The sequence below is a fragment of the Chrysemys picta genome, unplaced genomic scaffold (genome assembly GCF_011386835.1).
Source record: "Chrysemys picta bellii isolate R12L10 unplaced genomic scaffold, ASM1138683v2 scaf226, whole genome shotgun sequence".
Taxonomy (NCBI): domain Eukaryota; kingdom Metazoa; phylum Chordata; order Testudines; family Emydidae; genus Chrysemys; species Chrysemys picta.
Window position 1 is genome coordinate 25,067 of NW_027052933.1, and position 21,887 is coordinate 46,953.

A 21,887-nucleotide genomic window follows, 5' to 3' on the forward strand; every position below is an offset into this window, starting at 1 on the left:
ATTTTGTCCTCACCCACAACTATTTCACATTTGGGGACAATATATACCTTCAAGTCAGCGGCACTGCTATGGGTACCCGCATGGCCCCACAATATGCCAACATTTTTATGGCTGACTTAGAACAACGCTTCCTTAGCTCTCGTCCCCTAACGCCCCTACTCTACTTGCACTACATTGATGACATCTTCATCATCTGGACCCATGGAAAAGAAGCCCTTGAGGAATTTCACCATGATTTCAATAATTTCCATCCCACCATCAACCTCAGCCTAGATCAATCCACACAAGCGGTCCATTTCCTGGACACTACTGTGCTAATAAGCGATGGTCACATCAATACCACCCTATACCGGAAACCTACTGACCGCTACACTTACCTACATGCCTCCAGCTTCCATCCAGGACACACCACACGATCCATTGTCTACAGCCAAGCTCTAAGATATAACCGCATTTGCTCCAATCCCTCGGATAGAGACAAGCACCTACAAGATCTCTATCAAGCATTCTTAAAACTACAATACCCACCTGCTGAAGTGAAAAAACAGATTGACAGAGCCAGACGAGTACCCAGAAGTCACCTCCTACAAGACAGGCCCAACAAAGAAAATAACAGAACACCACTAGCTGTCACCTTCAGCCCCCAACTAAAACCTCTCCAGCGCATCATCAGAGATCTACAACCTATCCTGAAAGATGATCCTTTACTCTCACAGATCTTGGGAGACAGACCTGTCCTCGCTTACAGACAACCCCCCAACCTAAAGCAAATACTCACCAGCAACCACACATCACTGAACAAAACCACTAACCCAGGAACCTATCCTTGTAACAAACCCCGATGCCAACTCTGTCCACATATCTATTCAAGTGACATCATCATAGGACCTAATCACATCAGCCATACCATCAGGGGCTCGTTCACCTGCACATCTACCAATGTGATATATGCCATCATGTGCCAGCAATGCCCCTCTGCCATGTACATTGGCCAAACCGGACAGTCTCTACGCAAAAGAATTAATGGACACAAATCTGACATCAGGAATCAAAATACTCAAAAACCAGTGGGAGAACACTTTAACCTGTCTGGTCATTCAGTGACAGACCTGCGGGTGGCTATATTACAACAGAAAAACTTCAAAAACAGACTCCAAAGAGAGACTGCAGAGCTAGAATTGATATGCAAACTAGACACAATCAACTCCGGTTTGAATAAGGACTGGGAATGGCTGAGCCATTACAAACATTGACTCTATCTCCCCTTGTAAGTACTCTCACACTTCTTATCACACTGTCTGTACTCGGCTAGCTTGATTATCACTTCAAAAGTTTTTTTTTTTTCCTCTTAATTAATTGGCCTCTCAGAGTTGGTAAGACAACTCCCACCTGTTTATGCTCTCTGTATGTGTGTATATATAGCTCCTCATTATATGTTCCATTCTATATGCATCCGAAGAAGTGGGCTGTAGTCCACGAAAGCTTATGCTCTAATAAATTTGTTAGTCTCTAAGGTGCCACAAGTACTCCTGTTCTTCTTTAAGCAGTTATAGGGTCACTCCTCTGCATGGATTCTCTGATGTAAAACTAGTGATGACCTCTATTTAGAACATTTTTCCATAGTCTAAGCACTTACAGGGGTCTCTCTCAGGGATGGATTGCCTGATGTTTAGAAGGGCTGATCTGTTTCTGAAACCTTTCCCAGAGTCTTATGGCCTTATGGTCTCCCTCTTGTATGGATTGCTTGATGTTTAACAAGGTCAGACCTCGGTATGAAACTTTTCCCAGTCTAAGCACTTATGGGGTCTCTCTCCTGTGTGTATTCTCTCATATTAAACCAGAACTGATCTCCATGGGAAACTTTTCCCACAGTCCAAGCAGTGATGGGGTCTCTCTCCTGTGTGGATTGCCTGATGTTTAAGAAGGGTTGGCCTCTCTTTTTCCACAGTCTAAGCCAGGGATGGGCAAACTTTTTGGCCTAAGGGCCACATCGGGGTTGCAAAAATGTATGGAGGGCAGGGTAGGTAAGTCTGTGCCTCCCCAAACAGCCTGGACCCCGCCCCCTATCCTGCCCCCTCCCACGTCCCGCCCCCTGACTGCCCCTCAGAACTACTTACCCATCCAACCCCCTCTGCTCCTTGTCCCCTCATTAACCCTCCCAGGACCCCTCCCCTTATCCAACCTGTCCTACTCCCTGACTGCCCCCATCCCTATCCACACCCCCACCCTGACAGGCCCCCTGGCACTCCCATACCTATCCAACATCTCCCTCTGTTCCCCATCCCCAAACCGCCACCCCATCCAACCGCCCCCTGCTCCCTGACTGCCCCCTGGGACCCCCACCCCCTTACCATGCCGTCACCAGCCACGCCACCATGCTGCCTGGCAGAAGCAGTAGGCCAGAGCGCTGGCGGCACGGTGTGCTGAGGCTGCGGGGGAGGAGGGACAGCATAAGAACGGCCGTACTGGGTCAGACCAAAGGTCCATCTAGCCCAGTATCCTGTCTACCAAGAGTGGCCAATGCCAGGTGCCCCAGAGGGAGTGAACCGAACAGGCAATGATCAAGTGATCTCTCTCCTGCCATCCATCTCCACCCTCTGACAAACAGAGTCTAGGGACACCATTCCTTACCCATCCTGGCTAACAGCCGTTAATGGACTTAACCTCCATGAATTTATCCAGTTCTCTTTTAATCCTAGCCTTCACTACCTCCTCAGGTAAGGAGTTCCACAAGTTGACCGTGCGCTGCATGAAGAAGAACTTCCTTTTATTTGTTTTAAACCTGCTGCCTATTAATTTCATTTGGTGACCCCAGTTCTTGTATTATGGGAATAAGTAAATAACTTTTCCTTATCTACTTTCTCCGCATCACTCATGATTTTATATAGGGGCAGGGGAGGGGCCGGGGGCTAGCCTCCTCAGCTGGAAGCTCAGGAGCTGGGCAGGACTGTCCCAGGGGCCAGATGTGGACTGTGGGCCATAGTTTGCCCACTTCTGATCTAAGCATTTATCGGGTCTCTCTCCTGTGTGGATTGCCTGATGTTTTACAAGGGATGACCTCCGTATAAAACTTTTCCCACAGTCCAAACACTTATGAGGTCTCTCTCCTGTGTGGATTGCCTGATGTCTGACAAGGACTGACCTCTGTATGAAACTTTTTCCACAGTCTAAGCACTTGTGGAGTCTCTCACCTGTGTGGATTGCCTGATGTGCCATAAGACATGATCTATGTGTGAAACTTTTCCCACAGTCCAAACATTTATGGGATTTCTCTCCTGTGTGGATTTTCTGATGTTTAGCAAGGCCTGACCTCCGTATGAAACTTTTTTCACAGTCCAAGCACTTATGAGGTCTCTCTCTGGTGTGGATTGCCTGATGGCTGAGAAGGCCTGACCTTCGTATGAAACTTTTTCCACAGTCTAAGCACTTATGAGATCTCTCTTCGGTGTGGATTGCCTGATGAACGACAAGGCCTGACTTCCGGATGAAACTTTTTCCACAGTCTAAGCACTTATGAGGTCTCTCTCCAGTGTGGATTGCCTGATGATCAAGTAGGGTTGACCTCCGTATGAAACTTTTCCCACAGTCTAAGCACTTGTGGGGTCTCTCTCCAGTGTGGACTGCCTGATGTCTGACAAGGTCTGACCTCTGTATAAAACTTTTTCCACAGCCTAAGCACTTGTGGAGTCCCTCACCTGTGTGGATTGCCTGATGTGCCATAAGATATGATCTGTGTGTGAAACTTTTCCCACAGTCCAAACATTTATGGGATTTCTCTCCTGTGTGGATTTTCTGATGTTTAGCAAGGCCTGACCTCCGTATGAAACTTTTTTCACAGTCCAAGCACTTATGAGGTCTCTCTCTGGTGTGGATTGCCTGATGTCTGACAAGGCCTGACCTTCGTATGAAACTTTTTCCACAGTCTAAGCACTTGTGGGGTCTCTCACCAGTATGGATTGCCTGATGGCTGAGAAGGCCTGACCTTCGTATGAAACTTTTTCCACAGTCTAAGCACTTATGAGATCTCTCTTTGGTGTGGATTGCCTGATGAATGACAAGGCCTGACTTCCAGATGAAACTTTTTCCACAGTCTAAGCACTTATGAGGTCTCTCTCTGGTGTGGATTGCCTGATGTATAAGAAGGCTTGACCTCTGTATGAAACTTTTCCCACAGTCTAAGCACTTGTGGGGTCTCTCACCAGTGTGGATTGCCTGATGTCCGACAAGGACTGACCTTCGTATGAAACTTTTTCCACAGTCTAAGCACTTGTGGGGTCTCTCACCAGTATGGATTGCCTGATGTCTGACAAGGCCTGACCTTCGTATGAAACTTTTTCCACAGTCTAAGCACTTATGAGATCTCTCTTCGGTGTGGATTGCCTGATGAATGACAAGGCCTGACCACCGGATGAAATTTTTTCCACAGTCTAAGCACTTATGAGGTCTTTCTCTGGTGTGGATTGCCTGATGTATAAGAAGGCTTGACCTCTGTATGAAACTTTTCCCACAGTCTAAGCACTTGTGGGGTCTCTCACCAGTATGGATTGCCTGATGTCTGACAAGGCCTGACCTCCGTATGAAACTTTTTCCACAGTCTAAGCACTTGTGGGGTCTCTCACCAGTGTGGATTGCCTGATGTCTGACAAGACCTGACTTTCGTATGAAACTTTTTCCACAGTCTAAGCACTGGTGGGGTCTCTCACCAGTGTGGATAGCCTGATGTCTGACAAGGCCTGACCTTCGTATGAAACTTTTTCCGCAGTCTAAGCACTTATGAGGTCTCTCTCCAATGTGGACTGCCTGATGATCAAGTAGGGTTGACCTCCATATGAAACTTTTTCCACAGTCTAAGCACAGATGGGGTCTCTCACCAGTGTGGATAGCCTGATGTCTGACAAGGCCTGACCTTCGTATGAAATTTTTTCCACAGTCTAAGCACTTATAGGGTCTCTCTCCAGTGTGGATTGCCTGATGTTTAACAAGGTCTGACCTCCGCATGAAACTTTTTCCGCAGTCTAAGCACTTATGGGGTCTCTCTCCAGTGTGGACTGCCTGATGATCAAGTAGGGTTGACCTCCATATGAAACTTTTTCCACAGTCTAAGCACAGATGGGGGCTTCCCACAGAGGTCCCCTGTGATTCCCCGTGTCCAGGAACTTCCTGCTGTTGATTCCCCTCCTCGTTCTCACTCATTCTCTCATCACCTGCTGGGAGAGAGAGAATCCAGACAGGAGTCATTGTGCTGGGGAGAGATTAAGAGGAATAGCAGCAAGGAAAAACCAACATACTAAAGCTGCAGAGACGGAGCAATTGGATTCTGCCTCCACTTCCCAACCAAACATTCACAGAGAAGGAAAGTTGGGAAGGAAACTCCTGCAGATAACAGGACACATGGAAAGTGATGTCATTGATATCTGCTGCCTGCAGCCCTGCCCTGGGTGAGATGAGGAAGAGCAGAGGGCACTTATTGATACTACATTTTTGGGATTCTCTACTTTGTCCTTCATTCCCCAGATGGTTTGTGTGTCAGTCCTCACCTGTGTGGGCGCCTCTCGGGATCTCTCTTTCCTCACAGGACTGGAGATCGGGCACCCACGGCTCTTCCCCTCGTTCCAGCCGGGTGATCAGGTCTGGTTTGGGAAGGGGGAATCCTGTGCAGGGAGTGAAATCAGACCAGATCAGGGTGCATGGAAGATTGAGAGAGCGTCTGTCAGAAAGGACATTCCATGAGTGGAACCTGTCCCTGTGCTGTGCTGGGGAATGTGGAATCTAAGGGGACGGGAACGTGGACACTGAGACCCCTCGGGGGAGGCAGACATCTGGTGAGGTGAGAGGAACTGTGATACACACCCAGCTCTAGTGTTAAACCCCTGCCTATTTTTAAACCTGTGGAGCTCAGAGCCCTCCACAAGGCTGGAGCTGTTCCCAAGGAGGAGGGAGAAGAGGGATTCTGTGAGTGACTGAGGAACAACACAGACAGGACAATACACGGCTTTTCCACCTTGCAAACTAGGAATGTTGGGTGGGGATGATTTAATATGTGCCTTAGGTTTGGACACCCAGGTCTCATTGGAGAGTGATGAGGGAAGAACCTGACCGGTGTCAGACACGCAGACCCCCTCCGCCCCCAAGCTTCCAATAACCAAGGGGGCGGGAATCCCTTACCCAGCGATGTCACTGTCTCATAGTTCTCCCGCATGACATCCCTGTAGAGGGCTCTCTGAGTGGGGTCCAGCAGAGTCCCCTGCCCCTGGGTGAAATACACAGCCACCTCCTCGAAGGTCACTGGCATCTGAAACAACAAGTGTCCCTCACTCAAAACCTGCTGCCCCAGCCGCAATCCCACTAGACATGGGGAAGGAGGGCCAGAGAAGCAGAATCCTCCCTCCACCCTGCTCAGAGCAGCCAGGAGGCTTCAGGGGGTAGCGAGAAGATGAGAGCTTGTTGTCCCCCCCAGCAGAGAGAGGTTGGCACATTTCCCACACGCCTGCCAGCCACAGGCTGATACGGGAAGCAGAGCTCTGAGCTGGGGACAGGGACAGAAATCCCAACAGCTTCCATTTGTATTTCACAGCAGCCTCTGGCAATGGGGTCAGGCTCCAGCACTGGGAGTCTGGTCAGTTTCCCCAGCCCTGCTCAGCGGGGTGTTTCCTGGTTCAGAAATGGGGGAATGTTTCCCCTCCCCCACACCCGCCACCAATGGGCCTGTTCAGAAAATCAGGCCCAGGTTGATTATGTTCCAGCAGGCTTATCAGACCCTGTCCCACCCTGTGCGTTTAACCCCTCTGCAATACCCCTCCCCCACCACCAAAAGCTCCCTAAAACTCCCCTACCTGAGCCAGCTCCATCACAGCCATTTCCCTGCCCTGTCTCCTGGAAGATGGGCCCATCTGGAACAAACGTGGATGTGATTCCTCGGCCTGTCGGGGCAACAGGGGCGATGGAAGAGATTACAGAAGGGGCTTGAGTCTATGTCCCTCCCCAATTCCCGCCAGGCTCTCTCTCTGCAGACAGACGCTATGATTCTATGACTGCCATGAAAAATCCAGTTAGTTCATTACCTCCACAGCCAGCCCCTCCAGCCCCCATTAGAACTAAACCCACCAAGTCCCTTCTAAATGGGGCCAAACTCACCAGCTGGTCCCTGAAAGGGGCTCTTTGTGCAGAGTCATTTCGCTGCCCGACTCCAGCCCTTTCCCCAGGTCTCTCCATCACCTGGAGGCTCAGGCTCAGGGGCGGGTATGGTTAGACTGGTTCCAGCCACTGGAGAAAGTGCCCCTGGGCTGGTCTCAGAGGGGTGTGATGAAGCGGAAATGTTCTGAATGTTTTTTTTTAATACCACGTGTGTGCCTCAGTTTCCCCATGTGTTACTCAAATATCAAGCTGGTGGGATACAGGTGTGTGATCATTGCAGAGACTTCTGGAGGGCGGGTATGACTGCAGAGTGGCTGCGTGGGCATAGAGAATGGCCAAAACTCTGTATCCTGGCAAGCAGTGGCCGAAAACGGTCCTCTGCAAGGAGGCAGCCAGCCGAAGGTGTTGGAGAACAAAGAGAGAGGGGGAGACCAGGTGACCTGTTTTCCTGGGAAAGAGAGAAAGCACAGAGGAGGGGCAGCTGGGCATCATTGGGGATGGGGGGCTGGAAGCGGTCAGTCTCGTGGTTTGGGACTCACAGGGGAGAGTCCAGGACTCGGGATTCCCCCCCGCCAAATGGACTTTGTGAATGCTCCTGATTTCTGTGCTAACAAGCTCTGTTCTGTGCTGTGTTCCCAGCGACCAATAAACCCGTCTGTTTTCCAAGCTGGCCGAGAGTCACAGCTGACTGCGGAGGTGGGGTGCACGGCCCCTGTGGGGGAGCGTGTCAGGCTTCTCCTTAGGCTGCCCCCGGGGCTCAGGCTGGGGCCGTGCGCCCTTCCTGGGCTCCGAGTCTGAGGCCACATACTCAGTGGGTGGAGGGGAAGTTGGGTGGTGCTCAGGGGCTTGGGTCCTGCCTCTACAGTGGTAGGGGGGGGAAGCTTTCCTCCCTCAGCCCTAGGTTCAGGAGCACTGCCAAGTTTTCTGCTGCCCCGAAATGCCGCGCCTCCCTCCACTGAAAAACCGCCATGGTCACCGCCCCCCAAATCACAGTGCCCTAGGCGACCCCCTAGGTCACCTAATGGGTTGCGCCGGTGTATCAGCACAAACTGGCTGTACCACATTCTTATCGCCGGCTCCCAGCCCCAGGCAGGGTGGCTGAAATAATCTGGTGGGCACTGAGCCATTGAACCAAACTATAAAACGTGGATAGGATGGAAAGCCCTTCAAGCCAGGGGGTGCGGCAGGGCCCCACCAGCCTAGATTCAGCACCTGTGCTGCCCCCACCACCCTGGTTGTGCCCCTGGGACCCGCTCCTTCCCCGGCCCCCAGCTGGGGCCCCCCACCCGGCATTCAGTTTGGCCCCGACCACCTTCTGCCCCTCCCTATTTGCCCCCCTCAGATCTCCCTGAGCTGCAGCCTCCGTCCACAGCAGCGCGGCCAGGGGCAGGGAAACAAAGCACCAGATGGGGGAGACGATGGGTGGTAGCGTGATCCCGCCCCCGCCCCGCACACACCTGGAACTGGCGGCAGCTTTCCCGGGCCCAGGGCGGGAATCGCAGCCAGCTCCACTGGGAGCAGCCTGGGGCCAAACCTCCCCCTGCAACCCCGGGGGTGGGCGGATCTATCTCACCTTCCCTCCGAGCGGGGCCCCCCTGGGGCAGGGCCTGGCCGGGCTGGGGGTTCTGCCCTGGGAGAGGCTCCTGGAGCAGCGGGAAGGGCCCTGCTGGAGATTCCCCTCTCCCGGCTGCAGCCAGGGCTCCGGGCTCCCAGCACCAGCCGCCGGGGCTCGGGGATCTCGCCAGGAGCCTGGAGCCAGAGTCACCGCAGCGGCTGCGAGTCACTTCCTGCTGTCGGGCCTGAGCCCAGCGATCGCTCTCCCGAGAGCCGCCTCCCAGCTGCTCCTGGGTCCTAGGGATCAACTCATCGAACTGCAGCATCTCTGTGTCGGCTCCTGTTCCACTCACAGGCTCTAATGTCAGAAGGGAGGGACCGTCTTTCATCTAGGCGGGGAATGAGTGTCACATTTTCCTAAAATACTGTGTTCTTCCCTTGCAATTGCATGTCCTGAACAAAGCTGTCTCTGATTCTGTTGCTTCCAACCTGAATGGAGTTCGCTTCTTCCACACCACTCTGACACTTTTTACCAAAATACTTAATAAACTTTAGGAGAAACCAGTAAACATGCACAAGGTAAGCGGTGAAATGGTCCTGCTATTGGGGGGAACTTTCCTGATTTAAACATCCCCCAGGTGGAATTGAATAGCAGAAGGATCTGAGTTCTCCCTCCCTCTTCCTTCACCCAGAGCCTGCCTCACCTTGAGGGCTCCCCTTCCACTCCCCTGTGTGGCAAAGTCCTTATAACCCCAACAAGGCTGGGCCCAGGCTTCCTGAGGGGCTCGCCCCCCCACCCTGGTTGTGACCACTGAGGACACGGGCTAGAGCGTCCCCACTCCGGGGCACTTCCTCCGCTCTGGACTCTTCCCTAACCTCTTCCCTGGCCATTGTCTATACCCCAGAACAAATGCAATTTATTAAACAGCAGCTAATAAAAGAAATCAGGAAACAATGGGAAAGGCGAAAGCAAAACTCTTAGCCCCACTCTGTGGGCACTGGGGAAGCACAACCAGCGGCTCTGGAATGTCAGGGCACTTCACAGCATACGCGTGAGCAGCACATTTCATTAGGGTGTGCACCCAGGGAATTTTATTTATTTATTAAGGCGAACATTTATTGAATATTCAATCAAAAAGGATATTATATTTATTCATCAAACTAAAGAAACTAAAACTTAACTAGTTTTTTTTAAATTAACATGTAAACTTTACTTAAAAAATACAAACTTAAAAAATGAGACACGGAATACCAAATTTTTGCTGTAACGATAACCAGGCGTATATAAAGATACAGTCAATTTTCATGATCTTTATCTTTAACCAGATAATGAGCTAACCCAAGTTGACCAAAACAGATTAAGGTTTCTTCATCTTCCTGTCCTAGAGAATGAGACGTCACTCACCAGGTGTTATGGACTTAAATTCCTCAATCACATCATTGTAATTAACTGATGAAGGCAATTCTTGTTCAATGTTCAAAATCATGAGTGAGTCGAGGCGCTGTTGGGAAATTGTACTTCTTAGTTTGTTTTTTACATGTGCTAGTTTCAAAAAGGCTCATTCACATGAATGGCTTGTAACAGGTAAGACTGCAAAGCATTGAATAGATTTATAAAAGGTCTGGAACATGGAAGACCGATCTGATTCCTTTAGCCAATCAAGCCACTCTCTGTTGGTGTTCGTCATGCTACCTTTAGGAACAGATCCGTCATAACCCCGAAGCAATCCGACTTCAGCTTCCAACTCATCCAAGGACACTTTAAATTTGTTGGCAATGATTCTCATATCATCCCTGCCAATGTCTAAGCTCAGCAGTTTTCCCATTGCAGTCACAATTTTACAAGTCTCCTGCTCAAATCGCTGGTCAATGCCAGTAATCATTGAGTCTAGGAGTGGGTAAAATGAAGTTATTCTCTCCAGCTCCTCTTTTGTATCAAAGTGATGCTGGGACTCAAATGCGTCATCAATACGAGTGGACGTTTTTCTCTTCTTAACTGGGGGAACCGATATATCATTCTCTACACACCTTTTCACACTGTCATTGAAAATAGATTGAAAATATTCTGGGCCACTTCTCATCGCAGCCAAAGAGTTACACAAGCATTTCACCACTGTCATTAGAGTAAGTAAATTGAGATCTGGAGTTTGAATAGCCTTACTCACTTTTACCACCATCTGGAGAATAGGGTGCATCATGTGAAGGGCAAAGATGAACTTGAATGAATTTAGTTCATGGATAAGTGAGTTGTTTCGATAATCTCTAGTAAAGCTTGTAAAATGATGGAGTAGTTTTATTTTACAGCAGCCACTGCTTCTGCTCTGCATGCCCTTCTTGTGTTCGACAGTGACTTCAAAATCTTCAACTAGGATCCTTCTTCTTGTGAAATCTTCTCCATTACAGCATGTCACACAGGACTCCCCTCCATGAAGGCATAAAGAGTCTGAATAACACTAAAAAAATCAAAGACAGTTCTGTTTTGTTTACTTGAAGTGCATGCATCTACTAGGACGAGGTTCAAACAATGCGCATAGCAGTGTACATAGAGTATTTCACTGTTTCTTTCTTTACTTTCCATTTGAACTCCCGCAGTAAATCCAGACATAGTAGATGCACCATCAAAACAGACGGACATCACCAGTCAATTTTAAGACTGCCAAGGACGTCATTTAACTGGTCAAAAATAGACTGAGCATCAACTGTTAATAGTCTCTGAACAGACACAAAATGTTCAACTGGACTATGTTTTTCATGGTCAAAATACCGCACCACAACGGACATCTCTTCGCGGTGTCCACAGTCAGGAGTGTCACCGGCAATTATTGAGACCATTTTTCCATTTAGTGAAGACACAATCTTTTGTGGCACAACATTGTGCAAGGCCACAATTAAATCATTGATGTGGGTGTGCCTCCCTCCGTGCTCTCCTGCCCAGCGTGCCGTCGTGGCAGGGCGAAGTGAGGCTGCAGAGGAGGGGGGACAGCTGGAGGGGCCGGGGGCTAGCCTCCCTGGCCGGGAGCTCGCAGGCCAGGCAGGACGGTCCCGTGGGCTGGATGTAGCCTGTGGGTCGTAGTTTGCCCACCTCTGGATTAGGCCTCCTGCTCAGGCCCTGGCTATGCTTCAGGGATTCTGCGGATCAGACACATGCTCCGGCGGTGGCCACATGCCCTCAGGTGACAGGACCTTCTTCCCAGTGTCCCTGTATAGGTGCAAATCCAGACGGCAAATAAAAAGCCGCACACACTTGATAATCTCTGTAAGATGATTGGAGGGGAAGGGGGACAGACTTCTGATCTTTGAGCACTTCTGGCTGCTGACCTAGTTTTGTCCCTGCCCTCCCCCAGGGTTCCACAGGGTGCAGGCCGTGGACTGCGACATCCCATGGTGGGTGGGGGTGAGGGAAATGCCAGTAAGACGGAGATGACTTCATCAGCTTCTACGTCCGGCCTCAGGCACCTTACCCCTGTCTGCATCCCGACTCCCCCTCTTCCGGAGCCATGGTCTTTCTCCCAGCCCCACCTCAAGGGGGCGGGAGGGGCGCACAGACAGTTTAAAAAGTATTCCACTGAGCCCAGAGCAATTCCAGCTGCCACGCCTGTGCTTTGCAAGGCTAAACCAGTCATGGTGGCAGCCAGGATGGTGGGCAGATGCCCATGTTATGAACTCCTTAACATGTTACCAGTACAATTTTAATAGTTGAAACGGTTACTTTTTACATGCTATTTTCATCTCTAGTCTGGACACCTTCCTTGTAGCTTCTGAGCCTCTAGGCGGAAGCCTCCACAAACCCCCAAAGCTTCCCTGACTGGGTGGGACAGCCCCTTCCCCACTCCTACCCCATGGGGTGGGGGAGCTGCCATTGTATCTTTGCCTCTCCTTCTCCCCGACCCCCACCCTCTTTCCCTCCCTTCCCCAGCCAGTCTGCTCTTGCTTTCACAACCTCCCCGCAGCCTCCTCTCCCCATGTCCCACCTTTTTCTCAGTGACCCCCCCAGAGTGTCCCTCTATTGTAGCCCTGTTCCCATCTGGCTCCTAAGTCTTTCCTAATTCCCCTGCATCGCCCCATCCCCCCTTCAGCCATTCCCTGCCTCCTGCATCTGCCCCTGACCCATCCCTCATCCCCCCTCAATCGCACCTTATCTACACCCCCTTCCCCTCTTCAGCCCTCTTTCAGTTCCCCCTTCCTCTTCCCCCTCCCAGGTGTCACTGTCCCAGCCCTCAGTGCAGCATGGGTTGGCTTCCCCCTGCTCTGCACACAATGAGAGATAGGAACCTTCCCTGTAGGAATGTGCTACCTGTACCAGTTGCTGATCTGTAACTGGTTTGTAAGAAATGGCTATTGTAAAAAAACTGCTCTCTGATGTAGCAAATGACTACAGATAGCAGTTTGTCCCCTGCACTCATTTCTTGTCCCCTGCACTCATGGCAGGACTAAGTATTATCTTCTAGACCATTCCTGGCAGGTGTTTGTCAGGTGAATGACCCCCTGACCAGTCAATTTTTGCCCCCTGCTTAGACCCTGGCTGCCCCTCTCCTCCGATTTGCCCCCTTTTTACCCCTGTAAAAAGCAGTCAGCACAATCTTACACTTAGTAAGGGCAGGATGAAGGGAAGTGGCTTCAGCAGATATTATTGAGCATGCTCAGTGCACCATAAGTAGCACATTCCTACATGGAGCAGTTTTCTATACTGCACCTGCAGGAGTGTTAATTAATCTACCCCAATGGGTGATAATAGCTATGTCCATGGGAGAACCTCAAAACATAAATAAATGCCAATTGACTCTCCTTCGGCAGGAGGTAGGGAAAAGGGAAATGCCAGCCAGAGGGGATTTCCCTGTCAGATAAGATTTCCAACTCTCCCAGGCCAGGCGCTAGGGTGACCAGATGTCCCGATTTTATAGGGACAGTCCTGATTTTTGGGTCTTTTTCTTATATGGGCTCCTATTACCCCCCACTCCCTGTCCTGATTTTTCACATTTGCTGCCTGGTCACCCTACCAGGCACCATTGCTGCAAATGGCATCTAGTCCAGGAGAGTAGGCAACCCCACTGGCAAATGAAAAATTTTCCCCACAGACCCTAGAAGAGGCTGAAAAGCTGAAGAATGATCAACTCTGGTCTGAGCATGAGCAGCACGTACAGCAGGGCGGGGGAAGGGAGGCTAAGCAATGGTGGTTGAAGCATGAAGGGACAGAGGAATCTTTAGCGCATCTGGCATGTAAATATCTTGCAACTCTGGCTGCAACAGTGTCATAAGATTGCCTCTTCTCACTTGCAGCATTATCGCCTGCAAACGGAAACAAACCTGTTTGTCTAAGCGATTGGCAGAAAAAGAAGTAGAATTGAGAGGACTTCTAGGCTCTAAAGATTTTAATTGCTTTATTTTTGAGTGCACTTCTATACCAAAAATAATCTATGTTTCTAAATTACACTTTCATGATAAGGAGATTGCACTACAGTACTTCTATGAGGTGAATTGAAATACACTATTTTTGCTTTTCATGTTTACAGTACAAATATTTCTAATACAAATAATATAAAGTGAGCACTGTACACTTCCTATGCTTTATTGTGATAGAAATCAATAGATATTAAAATGTAGAAATTTAACAAATTTCAATTGGTATTCTGTTATTTAACAATGTGATCCATCGAGATTAATTTTTCTACCCACAATTATTTTTGAGTTAATCATGATTAATCAACCACACTGCTATTTCTTCCATTTTCTTAACAATACAAGTTTAAATTTCAAAGTTCTAATCTATATAACTTGGAATGGCCCCAAATACCATTTACAGACTTCTCTAACATGTCTCTAAAGGTTGAAATCTGGGTCAAATAGCCTGCAAGGTTCTTAACTCTTTCGGGCCAGGTTGTAGGGCTGAAGAATGAAATCACCCTTTTAATAAATTACACCTACCAATATGGCTCGGCATACTTGCAATGAAATTACTGTAATGAAACCACCTTTTACTATTAATGAAATTGTCTTTTTATAAATGAAACGGTGTTAACCACCTTTGGACAAATTATGTGTTAGTAGCTTATGAAGAATTGCTTTGGAAGAATTTGTTACTGTAACTCTTTTCTTTTAACAGATTTAAAAATTTTATTAAGATGATGTTAAAAAAAATAGTGAACAGAGTTTGAGCCTAGAAGTTTCTGGTTATCAGGGAATAACATACAGATTATTGAAGGTGCAAAGTTTGTTTTAAGATAAAGTGGCATGAGGAATACATAATGTGCAATATCCCCGATTGGGGGTAAAGGGTTGATGGGTCAGAGTACAGACATTGAGATTTTAGGGTATGAAGTTCATAAAGTGCCTATGTTCAGGTGTGGATAATAATGAGTGGATATGATGAGGAGGATGGATTGACCCTCATTTGGTGAGATTTAATGCTCAGGGAGTTTATGATTCCAGTTCATATGATCCAACGGAGAAGGTCACTTGGTCCCTTTCTCGTAGTGGGAGAACGATGTCACTCTGGCTCACGCTTCCTGGTACTGTCGGTGGCCGGTGATGTGCTTGATGTAGATGTTCCTGGACCATCGGATGGCGTCTGAGACCATGAGTCACCGCATGAGACGTACGTAGCGTCGACCCCTTCATATTGTGACTAAATCCCCCATCTTAAACCACTGATACATTGTAACTAAAGCAACTCCATATTGTAACTGAAACTGTTTAAAGTTAGGTGTGTGTGTTTCATTTAAAAGTGTGAATGTGGGCGTGTGATGGGATCAGTCCCTGAGGCCAGCTCATCTCAAAGACCAGCTGCCAGCACCACCGTGATGGCTGAAGAACAATATGGGTGAAACTTGCAAAAGAACCCACCCAAGAGAAAGAAAAACAAAAGCCCCATCAAGAAAAAGATCAAAGTCACATCTGCCATTAACTGATGACTCATGGTCATACAGTGTCCAGGGGCAGTGGGACAGGACAGGATCTATGGACAGAAACATATAAAAAGATGGGTGCAAAACCATAGGGTTTAGTTCTTCTTCCCGTTCTACATTCATCCTCCAGGAGCATCGGTGCACACCGACAGGACCCAGCTACCCCCCTCATGACTAGACCACCTGGCCAGTGGATTAGTACGAGCAACTGAGGCTGGTGGGGTCTCTCTCCTTTGTGGATTCTCTGATGTGAAACAAGGGCTGACCTCAGTATGAAACTTTTTCCACAAATTAAGCAGTTATGGGATCTGTCTCCTGTGTCGATTGCCTGATGTCTAACAAGATGTGACCTCTGTATGAAACTTTTTCCACTGTCTGAGAAATAACGGGGTCTCTCTCCTGTATGGATCCTCTGATGTGTTATAAGATTTGATTTGTTTGTGAAACTTTTCCCACAGTCCAAACACTTATGGGATCTCTTTCCTATGCGGATAGCCTGATGTCTGACAATGTCTGACTTCCATATAAAACTTTTTCCACAGTCTAAACATTTATGGAGTCTCCCTCCTATGTGGCAGTGCTACCTTCCAGTTCAAGTAGTTCTTGCCCTCAAGGCATTGATAGGGTTTCTCTCTTGTGTGGCTTCTCCCATGGTTATTAAGATATGAGCAGTTATTGAAGTTTTCCCCATGGTCCAAGCACTGAAGTGATTCGTCTCCAGTATGAATTGTTTGAGGCGTAACAAGCTGTGGTCTCAGAATGAATCCTTTTCCATAACCAAGGCATTCATAGCATTTGTCTTCCTTCCAGGTTGTCTGCCGGGCTGTGGGATCCCTGTATCCTTCCCCACAGCTAATAGATTAATCAATTTGCTCCCTTGAGTGGTTTCCCAGAAGCCTTTCTGACCTCTGCCAATTTCCCCACTCTTCTCCCTGTTCCAAGCATTGGGAAAAATTCCCTTCAGCTCTTCCCACAAAGGTCCCCTCTGGTTCCACTTCCCCTGCTGGGAGAGAGACAATCCAGTCAGGAGTCATTGTGCCTGGGAGAAAGAAAGAGGAATAGCATGGAGGGAAAACCCAACATACTAAAGCTGAATTTGAAATTAAGGTTTTATAATAGGATTCTACCTCCACATCCCACCCAAAAATTCACAGAGAAGAAACATTGGGAAGGAAACTCCTGCAGGTAACAGGACAGGTGGCAAGCGATGTTAGTCATATCTGCTGACTACAGCCCTGCCCTGGGTGAGATGAGGAAGAACTGAGGGCACTTACTGATACTACATTTTTGGGATTCTCCACTTTTTCCTTCATTCACCAGATGGTTTATGTGTCAGTCCTCACCTGTGCAGGCACCTCTCAGGATCTCTGTTTCCTCACAGGCCTAACGATTGGGCACTCATGGCTCTTTCCCTCATTCCAGGCGGGAGATCAGTTCAGGTTTGGGAAGGGGGGACCCTGTGCAGGGAGTGAAATCAGACCAGATCAGGGTGTGTGGAGGATTGAGAGAGTGTCTGTCAGAAAGGACATTCCATGGGTGGAACCTGTCCCTGTGCTCTGCTGGCAGAACATGGAATCCAAGAGGATGGGAACATGGTCACTGAGCCACCTTGGGGGAGGCAGACGTCTGGGGAGGTGGGGGGAATTGTGACGCCCTCACTAGGAGTTCCTAGGATCTGTGCTCTCTGGGGGCCCTGCTGACGCATACCCAGCTCTGGAGTTAAACCCCTGCCCATTTCTAAACCGGCAGAGCCCAGAGCACTCCACATGGCTGGAGCTGTTAGCAAGGAGGGAAGTGAACAGGGATTGTGTGTGTGAATGAGAAACAACACAGACAGGACAATACAGGGCTTCTCCGCCTGGAAAGCGAGGAGGGTCAGATTGGGATGATTCAGTATATCTGGTAGGTTTTGACACCCTGTTCTCACTGGAGAGTGTATGGAGATGCAAGTCTCTTTCACACGGCAGCTGTGCATTACGGAGCCCATTCCCCTCCAATCTAACTGACCAGGGAAGAAGCTGACCAGTCTCAGACATGCAGACCCCAGGACTCCACACCCTATCCAATTCCCCCTGTCCCCTGACTGCCCCGACCCCTATTGAAACCCCCCCCTTTTCAGGCCCCCCGAGATTCCCACACCTATCGAACCACCCCCTGCTCCCTGCCCCTGGAAACCCTGCCCCTTATCCAACCCCCACCCCTGACCGCTTACTGTGCTGGTCAGAGCACCAGGACTAGTACCTGTGCAATCCGGCTGGAGCCAGCCACACCACCACGCAGTCTAGAGCACTGGCGGCATGGCAAGTTGAGGCTGTGGAGAAGGGGGGACAGCAGGGGAGGGGCCAGGGGCTAGCCTCCCTGGCCAGGAGCTCAAGGGCTGGGCAGGACGGTCCCGTGGGCCAGATGTGGCCCACGGGCATAGTTTGCCCACCTCTGCACTAGTCACAGGGAAAAATAAGCAAAACAGAGAAGCTCTGGGAGGGCCAGAAAAGCAGAAATCCCCCCACACCCCGCTCAGAGCAGCCAGGAGGCTTCAGGGGGTGGGGTGAAGGTGAGAGCTCCTTTTCCTTCACAGCAGGTGGAGCAGGGCAGGGTCTTCTCATTTCCCACACGCCTGCCAGCCACAGGCTGATACGAGAAGCAGAGCTCTAAGCCAGGGAGAGGGACAGGAATCCCAACAGCTTCCCTTTGTATTTCACAGCAGCTAGTGGGGTGTTTCCAGTGTCAGAAATGGAGGAATGTCCCCCTCCGCCCCTAGCCAATGGGCCTGTTCACAAAATCAGGCCCAGGTTGATCATTTTCCAGCAGGTTTATCACACCCTGTCCCCAAACTGCCTCACACTGTGTGTTTCGTGCCCCTCCCCCTCTATAGCAAATCCTCCTCTTCCCCCACCCCGCGCAGCTCCCTTCAACTCCCCTACCTGAGCTGTCTCAATCACAGCCATTTCCCTTCTCTGTCCCCTGGAAGACCGGACGATCTGGAACAAAATGTGGATGTGATTCCTTAGCTTGTCAGGGCGAGAGGGGCAATGGGAGAGGTTACAGAAGGGGCTTGTGTCCATGTCCCCCGTCTCTCCCTGCAGACAGACGCTCTGAACTCTGCCACAATGGGAAAACCCTCAATCACTTTATCACAATACAGACCTGCCCCCCCCACCTCAGCACTGAACACCCTGCAACACCAGTAGGTCCCTAAAAGGTGTCCTTTGTGCAGAGTCATTTCTCTGCCTGGCTTCAGCCCTTTTCCCAGGTCTCTCCATCACCTGGGATCTCAGGCTCAGGGGCTCGTATAGTTAGAGTGGTTCCAGCCACTGGAGAAAGTGCTCCTGGGCTGGTTTAAGAGGGGTGTGATGAAGCTGGAATGGTCTTAATGGTTTCTCTGAATATCATGTGTGTGCCTCAGTTTCCCCATGTGTTACTCAAGTATCAAGCTGGTGGGATACGGGTGTGTGATCATTGCGGAGACCTCTAGAGGGCAGGTGTGATTGTAGAGTGGCTGCCTGGGCATAGAGAATGGCCAAAATTCTGTATCCTGGAAGCGATGGCCTGACCCCGTCCTCTGCAAGGAACTAGCCAAAGGTGTGGGAGAACAAAGAGATAGGGGGAGGCCAGGTGACCTGTTTTCCTGGGAAAGAGAGAAAGCACGGAGGAGGGGCAGCTGGATGTCACTGAAGATGGGGGGCTGGAATCGGGTCAGTCTCTTGGTTTGGGAATCAGCGGGGAGAGCCCAGGGCCGGATCCGGTCTCTGGATGCTCCCCAAGATGGACTTTGATTTCTGTGTTAACAAGATCTGTTCTATGCTGTGTTCCCAGCCTGCCTCCCCCAGCCCCAGGTTCACCCCCCGCCAGCTGTACCCTGTTCTTATCCCTGGCTCCTAGTCCCAGGCAGAGGCACTGAAACAATCTGTACAGTGTGTGTGTGTGGGGGGGGGGCACTGAGAGCCATTGAGAAACCCCTTCAAGCCAGGGGGTGTGGCAGGGCCCACCAGCCTAGATCAAGCACATCTGCCACCACCATCCCCCGCCATGATTGTGCCCCTGAGCCCCTCTCCTTTCCCACCTCCCAGCTGGGGCCCCCCACCCTGCATTCAGTTTGGCCCCTGCCAACCAGAGGGCTGGGGAGGGAGGACAGCTATTGGACACCAGAGGTTGTACCAAGTAGACTCCTCAAAAGTGGGTGTGCTTGTCCTGGCTTGTTGCTCCAAAGCTCTGTAATAAAGTTATTTTACTGGAAGGGTGTATGTGGCATACATTGAATAATAAGACTAAAGTACTGTATAATGGCAATGTGTATGTGTTCATTGTTGGGAAAAGGTGTATGAGTGAAGAGTGGAAGTTTCTTTTGTAGGTTAAAAGAAGCCAAGAAGGGGAGAAGGAAAAAGAACAGAACAAGTTAACTAAAAAAACTATAGCTAGCAAACTCAGTCCAAAGATAAGACACTGGCTCCGTTCAAGGACACTGCTCACAGCTAAGACTTGGCTGACAACCAAGAAGGGGGGGCTTGAATGTGCCCAAGCAGCTGTAAAATCTGCAAAACACTGCCAGGCATTAATGAAATGTGTTAGTTTCTTTTCTCACAGGTAAAAGAAGCGCTACCCAAAGACCCTATCAGCCCTGCCACTCCTTGGAACCAGGAGAATGGATCTATGTAAAGCTCCACCAATGAAAGACTGCTTTGGCTCCACACTGGAAAGGCCCTTACCAAGTCCTGCTGACTACCAACACTACTATGAAGTGCCAAGGATTGACTGCCTGGACCCATGCGTCTCACTGCGTCTCCTTTTGATATTTCTTTTCTTCCTTCTGAACAGCAGGAGAGAAGGACAAGGTGATGTGCTGGTAACCTCTCCCTTGTCCAGTGACAGAGCTAACCTGCATTCAGTATTTGATACAGAAACCAAAGCACTACAGGGTGATGTGCTGGTAATCTCTCTCCTGTATGATGCTGAGCCACGATTCCTTCAGGAAAGAAGGAGGAAGACTCACTCCGCTGAAATTGCCAAAGTCCAGGAATTCCTGACTACAAAAGACATTAAGAACTGACCCTGGTGAAGAAACAAAAAATTATACACTGGCAGGAAGAAACTTTTGGGACTCATGTTTGGGAATGTGGTATTGATTGAATTTGGGGGTGTGACAGTGTACCCCATAAGGCTTTATGGGGAGGTGGTGCTTATAAATTTATGTATGACATAACTGGAATATGTTTTGTGCTGCCTGTGCCATGTAACATATCTCCGTAAGAGTTATGGTCTACTATATCTATTCATCCTATTTGTACATATATATCATTTCCTACTCGAGGTTAAGAATATGGGCTGTATGCTTGCCTGATTTCTAAGTAAGCTTTGTGAGGCATTTGGTCAACTTCTTTAGGAAGGAATTCGCCAGGTTAAGTACCTGATCAGGAGACACTTAGGGAACAATGCATCTTGGAATGCTCCAATCCACATGAGAAGTCTTCCTGGAGACATGCAAGATGCCATGTGGACAATGGTGTCGGCCTGCAAAGACTGAGTCATGCAGGGGCATGTGACTTGCCCAGGTGACTCCAAAACTCCATCTTGGAGCTGGGCTTTGCATAGGAGGGAGGAGGGGGGTCTCCACCCACAAGAGAGAGTCTACTTAAACCTGTGGGAGACCCCTCCATTTTGTCTTCAGCTGGCTAAAGAAGGAGCCTCTCCACCCCCCCGCCCCAGGATACTTGAAGGAGACTGAAACAAAGGACAGTAACTGCAGGGGGTGTGAGTGATAGCTGGACCCAGGCTAAAAGGAGATTCGCCTGTAAAAGGGAGCACTCTGGAACTGGTGAGGAAATTATCTGTATTCAGTTTAATTAGGCATAGATCTGCGCATTTTATTTTATTTTGCTTGGTGACTTACTTTGTTCTGTCTGTTACTACTTTGAACCACTTAAATCCTACTGTCTGTATTTAATAAAATCACCTTTTATTTAGTAATTTACTCAGAGTATGTATTAATACCTGGGGGAGCAAACAACTGTGTATATCTCTCTATCAGTGTTATAGGGGGCGGACAATTTATGAGTTTGTCCTGCATAAGCTTTATGCAGGGTAAAACGGATTTATCTGGGTTTAGACCCCATTGGGAGTTGGGCATCTGAGTGCTAAAGACAAGCACACTACTGTGAGCTGTTTTCAGGTAAACTTGCAGCTTTGGGACAGGAGATTCAGACTCTGGATCTGTGTCTGGAGCCAGACGGGAGTGTCTGGCTCAGCAAGACAGGGTGCTGGAGTCCTGAGCTGGCAGGGAAAACAGAAGCAGGGGTAGTCTTT

General features: G+C 49.4%; 3 long non-coding RNA genes across 4 annotated transcripts; 1 reads left to right on the forward strand and 2 right to left on the reverse strand.

Annotated features, from left to right (window-relative positions):
• Positions 1-2,310: 2,310 nt before the first annotated feature.
• On the reverse strand, positions 2,311-9,034 carry LOC103307292 (uncharacterized). Of its 2 annotated transcripts, XR_010595776.1 has the most exons (6): positions 8,708-9,034; positions 7,135-7,582; positions 6,834-6,920; positions 6,166-6,292; positions 5,538-5,651; positions 2,311-5,207 (listed from the first exon to the last, which is right to left on the reverse strand). It is a non-coding gene; the product is annotated as an uncharacterized LOC103307292 (long non-coding RNA). The 2 variants fall into 2 exon arrangements; XR_010595775.1 differs by lacking the exon at positions 7,135-7,582 and having other exon boundaries at positions 8,708-9,023.
• Positions 9,035-14,373: 5,339 nt separating this feature from the next.
• Positions 14,374-21,547, forward strand: LOC135978365 (uncharacterized). Its single transcript, XR_010595777.1, has 2 exons — positions 14,374-15,280; positions 20,172-21,547. It is a non-coding gene; the product is annotated as an uncharacterized LOC135978365 (long non-coding RNA).
• Positions 14,775-17,687, reverse strand: LOC135978366 (uncharacterized). The gene is made up of 2 exons (XR_010595778.1): positions 16,934-17,687; positions 14,775-16,629 (listed from the first exon to the last, which is right to left on the reverse strand). It is a non-coding gene; the product is annotated as an uncharacterized LOC135978366 (long non-coding RNA).
• Positions 21,548-21,887: the final 340 nt, after the last annotated feature.